This window comes from Mytilus californianus, unplaced genomic scaffold (genome assembly GCF_021869535.1).
Source record: "Mytilus californianus isolate M0D057914Y unplaced genomic scaffold, xbMytCali1.0.p SCAF_6, whole genome shotgun sequence".
Taxonomy (NCBI): domain Eukaryota; kingdom Metazoa; phylum Mollusca; class Bivalvia; order Mytilida; family Mytilidae; genus Mytilus; species Mytilus californianus.
Genome location: NW_026262712.1, coordinates 38,045,004 through 38,054,633, shown reverse-complemented (window position 1 = coordinate 38,054,633; position 9,630 = coordinate 38,045,004).

Genomic DNA, 9,630 nt, shown 5'->3' with positions numbered 1-9,630 from the left:
TATTATTTAAAATACTTGAAATGTCTGAAAAATGGGTTTCATTTAACTTGAGGTTTATTGTCTCAGGAACACTTAACTCACTTTTATTACATATGGCAGTAACTACATTCAGGCAAATGCCTCATGTAGGAAATTTCAAAACCAAAAGCTTGTCTTCATATCAAATTGTTTTCACGGCAAGTGTCTTGCAAGAAGCAAGTTCTGTTCTCCCTCAGACGTATTTCCTGTTTTTTGGGGATCAATGTTTCTTATTTATTTGTCTTTTGTTCATTGATTGCCCTTCTGTATTCTGTTAGTGTTGCATTCCTTTTGTAATATTGTTATTAACTTGATCAAGAGTTTAAAAAAAAACAGCAGCCACATACTTAACTATGTGAATTAAATTTTTGCTTTATCTTTGTCTTTTGATGTTGTTCCTAAAAACTTAAGTCTTACACTGAATCTATACATGTTGCTTTGAGACCAAAATATTGTCAAAAAATGATTAAAACAGAACTTTCATTTTCAGATTAAGAAAGGGTATGGGAAACACATTTTGCATCATTAGTTCTATAGCAACTTGGGGCCTTCAGCGGCTCCAAAACCCTTCAAATTTTTTTTAGCCTCGCTCCGCTCGGCATAAATGATTTGCAATACTTTTAAAATACACTAATTACAGCCAAACTTTAATATCTTGTATGTTGGGAATTCAGAAGATTCATTTCTACAGAAGATGATGATCAATTCTGATTAAATGGTACATAATGATTGGACTATTCATGTATTATTTATAATAAAAAATGAATTTAAAAATTGTATGTTTTCAAATATTATAAATATAGTTGTGAAAATAAATAATCAGTCCCTTGCTTTAATGAAAATGAAAAATCTTGCTTCAACAGTGCAGAAAATAGATAATCTGTTCTCTTAGTTTACAAAAATAAATAACCGATCAAAAACAAATCCTCCTGCCCCTTTCCCCATACATCTTAGAATTAAACAGAATAATTTTTTTTTTTAAATGTACGACCTCAAACTAGAATAAAGATTAAAATATATTGGGATATTCTACAAAAAAAAACTTCGTTGAAAATTACAGCAGATTCCATTGAGTGTGTAGCCAAAGGTAATATCTTTGGTTAGCTTGCTTGTTAGTTGAACCGTGAAGTCATGTAAAGACCTGTAAAGGTCAAAGAAAACATTAGTCTTAGTAGTATTTCAGTCAGAATTAAGAAACATAACAAATCTTTATTCTGATATAAGACAGTATTACACGAACAAGATGTAAGAAAATCGTAACGACAAATATATCTGCTTAACAAACGACCTTCTTCAGTTTCAGTGTTTTATCGAATGCAATACTACAGACATTTTTCGAAAAGTCGTCTCTATAGACACTTATAGATACACCATACTCTGTCTCAAAACAGAGGGGGTGTAACAACTGTCAAAATATTCTGAATGTCATATTATCTTATTACAAACAGTATTAGTGACTTGGTTTATCGAATTCAAAAGTCCGAATTAACAAAACCAAGAGTTGTACATTACATTCGACTAAAACTATATTGTAATGATTTTGGCAATTGGCTGGTTTAAACTGTTATTCAAAAAGACACAGATTATCATGCTACCGCAAGTGAAGAAAAGAACATAGAATTAAGAGAAAACGAACAGTGTGAAATCTCCCATTTTCCAACAGACAATATTGAAAACGGTCGAGGAAATAATGTAAAGCGTCCACCAAACAGATTCATACCTAATCAAAACTTTTTCTTGAAGTTTATAAACTGTGAGCATTAAAATGACCGTTGCATGTTTTCATTGTGCATGACTTATTTGAATTCTTTTATTTGTCATGTGTTGAAATTGTTTTTATTTTATTGTACAAGAATGTAAACGTTGATACATTTTTGATATATTTTAATTTTTACATGTACATTTATTGCGTATTTTATGTTTTACTTTGAAAAGTGGTCTTCCATACTTTAATAAGTTAAATTTGTTTCTTTCACATGTGAGACACACGTTTTTCAAAAGGGGAAACAATGTAATATTTCAATGATTTGTAAATATGACCTCTGGTTAATTTGGCTATAACTTACTGTGTTTGTGTAAGAGAAAATTAATGATTCAAGGTTAGTTTGACAAATGACTAGTTTTATTATCTGCAGTTAAAGTTTAACTGTTAGATGTAACTAAGAAAAGTAACTTTTTCATGGGGTGTAGGGTAATAAAATTTAATTATGTCTATGTGTTTTTTCTTGTGTGAAATAGTTAGACAAGTTACGTGCTTACAGATTTCTCTTTTTTACTATATCATTTAAATACAGTAAAACCTGTGTAAACCGGCTGGCTATTGAACTCTGAATAAGGGCCGGTTTGGACAGTGGGTCGGTTCATTCATTTTTCCGGTTTGACAGGAATTAACTTGACTTGGGAAGTCAGCTATTTTGCATGTTAAAGTTCTAACCTAATAAAAACAAATACATTAATAATCTTTTTATTACAAGTTATGTCATGATTTGAGTGAAAATATTGTGACATGAACATTACAAGCGTACCCTGCCTGTTCGCCATTTTATTACGCACGATCTTGTCGTCGCGTATTCATTGGCTTTAATAATTTCGGAAATCGGTTGTACCCAGAATGCAAAATAAATAGTACCATACCGTTTTTTACATATACTCGTATGTCAAATCTGCCTCGGTAGCATCAGCCTCTGACTCGTCAGTTTCACTTTCACTTTGAATTCGTTGTTTTCATTTGCTTCAGAATCCTCGCGTTGTTTGAATTGTTCAACGATATTTTCATTCAACTTCCATCGTTCATTTCCTTCGTTGGTATAGCCGATCAAAATGCATGAATTTTTTCAAAAGGAAATTTCATCATTGTTGTACAAAAACTCGACAAAGAATGTCGTCATCTGGGTCTTCTCCATTATCAGTGTCATCTGTTTCGAGGTTCAGAACAGGCAACCCAGCGTTCTAATTCTCACGAGTTGTTAAACCTATTTCTCTTATAGTAAACATTCTTATTGTGTTAAATAAAAAATTCCACGAATACTTGATCTAGTCTTTTGCACTGGCATACCAGTATGACGTCATATGCTTTGTTGCGGTATCAAACTTTTACATCATAACATTAAAGTTTTTCGTACGCTTTTGACATGTGTTATATTCCTAGCAGTGTGATATGAGAAATATCTCTTCACGCGAGAAATAGATACCAGACCATAATCATAAGAGAAAAAGCATAATGGTACAACTGATCACAATTTTAATACGAACTGTTTGATGAATTTTTACTTGAGATAAAACGAACCTTGATGTTTGTTGACTACAGAAAAGCGTTTGGCTCTGTTGATAGACGTGCTTTATGGCACAAAATACTAAAATGAAATTGAGAATGGAAATTGGGAATGCGTCAAAGAGACAACAACCCGACCAAAGATCAGAAAACAGCTCAAACAATGCATTTATGGTAAAATGTGTACAGTAATTCACAGTACGTATAAAAATGCCTAATCGAGTGTACGTTTAAGTTGTAAAACTTCAAGTTCTTTTGTAGCAATGTTAGCGTGCCCTTAGTAAAAAATTGGTCACAAAAGTTGGTAAAGTTTAGAAAAAACAATGCAGGATAACCTTGTATTTTCTACCGCGCTGAAGTACGTCCATTATTAATTTAATTATTAATTCATCAGTTTTCTAAATTCAATAATGAATAATGAAATAGTTCATTATTCATTATTCGATATTCAATGTTTAGTGATAAATAATGTATAATGAAATGGTTTATATTTCAGTATTAAAGTTAAAACGTGAATAATGAACTAGATCATTTCTTCTAACGAATGTGTAACGTGCGGACTGACAGATATGAAGTTTACTCTATACCCCTACATTATTGGGCGATGGAAAAATGGACTTTTCGGTTTCCCAATCAGTTATCTCGGATTCCCAATCCGTGATCACGGATTTGCAGTCCGTGATCTCGGATTTGCAATCCGTAAGCTTGGATTGATAATCCGTTATCTCGGATTCGTAATCCTTTGTCTCGAATTAACAATCCTTTATCTCGAATTAACGATCCGTTATCTCAGATTCCTAATCGACTGATAATTCGTTATCTCGGTTTTCCCAATTCATTATATCGGTTTCCCTGTCCGTTATCTCGGATTTCCAATCCTTGATCTCAAATTAATTATCCGTTATCTCGGATTGATAATATGTTATCTCGGATTGATAATCTGGTATCTGGGATTCACAATCTGTGATCTCGGATTTATAATCCTTGATCTCGGATTCCCAATTGTTACAAGATATGGACCTGTATGGATCTTTGTTATTTTTCAAGACACATCCACTGAAAAAATATGATTATCATTCATCTATGACAAGTACTTGCTATGATCTAGACCTTAAAGCAAATCAACTAAAGTCACTCATGCGTAAAATGTAGACCAGGATAACCTGGTTTTGAATAGCTCTTAACGTAAAGATTAGCTGGAACGAACATTCGAAGGAAAAAACGGACGAACTAACCAAACATTATGTACACCCCTCCTCAAATCTGTTGGGCGAGGGGATAGTTAAATCTATCCTGAAAGAAGTACGATGCCGTGTGCCATTTTCTCTAATTAAATGACTATGGCAGTCTCTTGTTTTGTATGTTTCTGATCAAATATTTGTAAAGTTTCTCCCATCCAGTAACCATCAACGACCATAAATAACAGTACGAGTAAAATCAACTAAAGTCAAGGTCAATTATGTAAAAAAAAAGTTCCCATGTTTTTGTAAATTTCCTTTTTATTGATTCTCGATTTGTCATCCTTAAATGAAAATGTTGTTAATTTTAAATCTATCAAGGGTCGTAATTACTGAACAAATGATAAATCAATCCCAAACTTATCATGTTTATTTAGTGTTACATTCATGTAAAATTTCTAAGCAATCAGTCAAATGGTTCACTTTTATCATTAAAAAAAAATTTAAGTCTATCAAGAACCATAATTCTGGAACGATCAAAGTTAAATCAACCAAAACCGATCCCAAACTGTATACCGGAGTTCAAAAACAATGTGTAACGTGCGGACTGACGGATATGAACTTGACTCTATACCCTTACATTATTGGGCGATGGAAAAGTGGACTTTTCAGAAAAAGATGGGCGAAAGATACCAAAGGGACATTGAAACTCATAAGTCGAAAATAAACACCATGGCAAAAAACGAAAAAGACCAAAAAGACAAACAACAGTATACAAAAACACAACATAGAAAACTAAAGGGAAAGCAACACGAACCCCACCAAAAACCGGGGGTGATATCAGGTGTTCCGGAAGCGCTAGCAGATTCTGCTCCACTTGCAACACCCGTCGTGTTACTCCTATGAAATATGTTAATATGCTAATGACTCTTATGTAACAATAAGTCATCACCAAATTCGTAGGCCATCGATCGGTCATGTAAATTTTCTAACCCTGAAACTTGACTGAGTGTGAAATTTAGAAATTGAAACGTTTTCAAGACAAAGGATAGACAAGACTGTTACCGGTATAAACAACACAGACATTGACAAATTAGAAGCACAAAGAACAACATGTAAAACAAAAGCAAAAGCAACACGAAACCCTTTAAAACAAAATTAGGGGTCATATCAGGTGCTCCGGGAGGGTAAGCAGATCCTGCTCAACACATGGCACCCGTCGATATGCTCATATAAGTACAAACCCGGTGATAAGTCTTATTTGTTAGGTCACATTCGGGGAAAAGAGGACGGGATTGTGGTTACGACAATTGGAACATAGCTGTCGTCATCTGTGAAACAGATATTCCATAACGGTCAACCAACTCGTGATGGCGTCCGTAAAATTTTCGAAGGGATGATTTCAACTTCAACACTTGGAACTGTTGGTTTAATAGTTTCTTTGTGAGCAACAAACCTCTTTTAACTGGGAGATGTATACTCCAAATGCAGGTGCTGCTGGAATGTTTCTACATAGAAATGGAAAGTTCGCAGTTCGGAAGCTGAAATCATCTCTTTTCTCGTAAAGTTTTGCTCTTGTCAATGTCTAGATGTAAATATATGTGGTATGATTGCCAATGATACAACTCTCCACAAGAGACCAAATGACACAGAAATGAACAACTATAGGTCACCGTACGGCCTTCAACAATGATTAAAGCCCATACCGTATAGTCAGCTATAAAAGGTCCCGAAATGACGATGTAAAACAATTAAAACGAGAAAACTAACGGCCTTATTTATGTACAAAAAATGAACGAAAAACAAATATGTAACACATAAACAAACGACAACCACTGAATAACAGGCTCCTGACTTGGGACAGACACATACATACAGAATGTGGCGGGGTTAAACATGTAAGCGGGATCCCAACCCTCCCCCTAACCTGGGACAGTGGTGTAACAGTACAACATAAGAACGAACTATAGAAATCAGTTGAAAGAGGCTTAACTCATCAGATGGATAAAATACAAATACTACAAATACATGTGGACGTAAAGACTTAACTGTATCTGAGTCAAGACTTAACTGTATCTGATGTATCCTTTATTTCAAGTTCGATTGGATAGATGCGTTCAACATATCCACCAAAACTTTGAATTATTTAGTGAGAGGACATCATCTATATAGCGGAAATTGAAGTTAAAGGATAATGATAGCTTCTAATCTAAAAGACATTCATTGCATCATTCGAACAAATATGCATTCCATTGGTCAAAATAGTTTCAGAGAAGATTTCTAAATTTTGACCAATCAGAAATAGGTTTTGTATGTGGCTGCCATATTAGTGGTTGCATCAGCAAGAAATTTGGAAAGTTTGTAGAGGGCATGTCGGCTAATGAGAGACAAGTTTGCATATGACGAACATATTGGTTTAAGATCAGCTTTCAAGCAAAACTGAAGTCAATGAGCCATACATTTCCTGTTATACATATTTGTGATTCATCAATTTAAATCGAGTCTAGATTGTGCACAAGGAAATGACAAAAAATTCAGACACATTGTGACCTCGACCTTTGGCCCTGAAATCAATCCGAGATCACGGAGTATCAATCCGGGATAACGGAATATTAATCTTGGATCACGGATTGGAAATACGAGATCAATGATTGGGAAACCGAGATAACGGATTATCACTCCAAGATAACGGATTATCAATAAAACATCACGGATTGCAAATCCGAAATTACGGATTGGGGATTCTGAGATAACGTAATTGGAAACCGAGATAACAGAATAAGAAACCGAGATAACGGATTAATTTTATTTTTTATGTGTCCCTTTATGGCTTCCGTTAACGGATTATCAATCCGAGATAACGTATTATTAATCCGAGTTCACAGATTGGGAATCCGAGATAACGGATTGCGAATCCGAGATATAGACAATAACTTTTTAGTGTCCTTAAATATCAGCTGTATTTGTACGAGACTAAGAAACTGGTGTAATGCGAGCTTCTGCGAGCTTTTACTCCTGTTTCGAGCCGAGTACAAATACAGCTGATATTTAAAAACACTAAACAGTTATTGTCTTTATCCTGCAGTTAATATTGTACATTGTTTTTGCTTTGAAAGACAGAAAAACTCACATTTATTGCATTTATTTTCGATTTAAAATAAATAAGCTTTCGTTTATTTTACCTTTGAGGCAAGCGTAGAAATATTAGAAAAAATAATCACACAATCAGCTGATGACCGGTACGCCGAAATGAATCTAGCATGGTCAACAATAATACATCGCTCAAAGTTAATAATTATTTATTCTAACATAACAACTAATTTCAACAGTAAAACGAATTAACAAAATATTGTCCGATTTAAGACAAAAGTGTAAGATTTGTCCTACGCTTCAGAATTTCAAGCTGACCGTGACATTCACTGATTATTGACATTGTTGCATGGTTGATTGTATGTGCATGTACACATTCAAGTTTTGAACTTGAAGATTGGAGCCGTAGAACATGGAGTTTTATTCGGCTGTTCATGTTTGCCTGTGAGCAGAGTCGGTTGCACAGTACGTCATTGGAATGCGACTGCAATACACATTCACGTTCAAAACTCGACTGCGTAATACACAAAATCAACCATGCAACAATGTCAATCATCAGTGAATGTCATAGTCAGTTCGAAATTATGAAGCGTTTTACTGTTGAAATTAGTTATGTTATGTTTTAATGAATAATTATTGACTTTAAGCTATGTATTATTGTTGAAGCTAGCATTACACCTGTTTCTTAGCCTCTTACAAATACAGCTGATATTTAAAGACACTAAACAGTTATTGTCTATGTATGTTGATCTTTGTAGACAAACTTGTTCAACAGTAGTGTATCGCTTTTTACTGGCAGATCCAAGTCGGTGTCAGCCATATCCATAACATACATCTCTTGAGGTAAATCTTAGCAGATTTTCTTTACATGTAGACCTCTGATATAACTGCAAGCTGTAAGTGGTTTCTTTTTTTCTTTTTACCCCCATCTATATCTTTTCTGGTTCTTTTACTGATCGACCCTGAGCACCCTTTCGGAAGGGATCTACTTTTGTTATTTTCTTGTTTCCCATGCCAGTGTCGGTGTGTCGATCAAAATTTTCATCAGCCGAGTTTTGGTTTGTTGATAGGTTGCTCTCTGTAGACGATAAAATTGAGAATGGAAATGGGGAATGTGTCAAAGAGACAACAACCCGACCATAGAGCAGACAACAGAGTCTATCTGTTTGAGATGCTCTTAAATTTTATTTATTTTTTTTTTTATTTCTATTTTTATTTTTTTTTGTTCTTTTAGCTATTTATTTTATATTTATCTCGCTTTGAACTTCATTTCTGTATCGTTCGATACAGTGCTTTCTCTCCGGGATATGCTTTTTGTCCGACACTTTCGATTTTTGTCCGTTGCTTTCGGTCCGTTTTGCTTTTTGTCCGAAAATTTAGTTTTTCGTCCGAAACTTTTGCTTTTTGTCCGTTGCTTTCGGTCTATTTTGCTTTTTGTCTGACACTTTTGCTCTTTGTCCGTTGCTTTTTGTCCGATTTGCGGTTTGTCCGATGATTCTGCTTTAAGTCCATTTTAAAATGTGCATATTTGTTGTAGGTTCCATTTGAACTTCATGGCAAATCGGACCAAAAGCAATCAATGATATGAAAAAGCAAAAAGCGATCTTGACTGAAAATATACAGAAATTGGAAAAATTCTAAAATGTATTCTTTCTTTACTATATCGTGAAAACAAGGAAGATAACTCGACAGAAAAATAAAAAGAGCTGCTGAAAATTAGCGATTTTAAATTTCTGATCAATAATAAAGTATTCGATGATAAAGGGGGGCGAAGTAGAAAAATCAGAATATTAATGATCTTCGAATAGGGAATGGCGAATCCATAATCTTCTGAAAGGGTTGAGATCGTAGATATTTGTCGTCCAGCAGAAAATATTACACGCATTATCAGGACGTTGGAATAGGTCTCAACCTCAAGTTACAATATATTTGATAAGGACGATAAATTTGAATAAATTTATTATGATAAGATAGGGGTTATGAAGTCTGATTTATCTAAACTAACCATGTGTCAGTATTTATTTCTGGTGCAGTTAAAACCAACGATACTGGACGTATCACATGTTGCAGCTG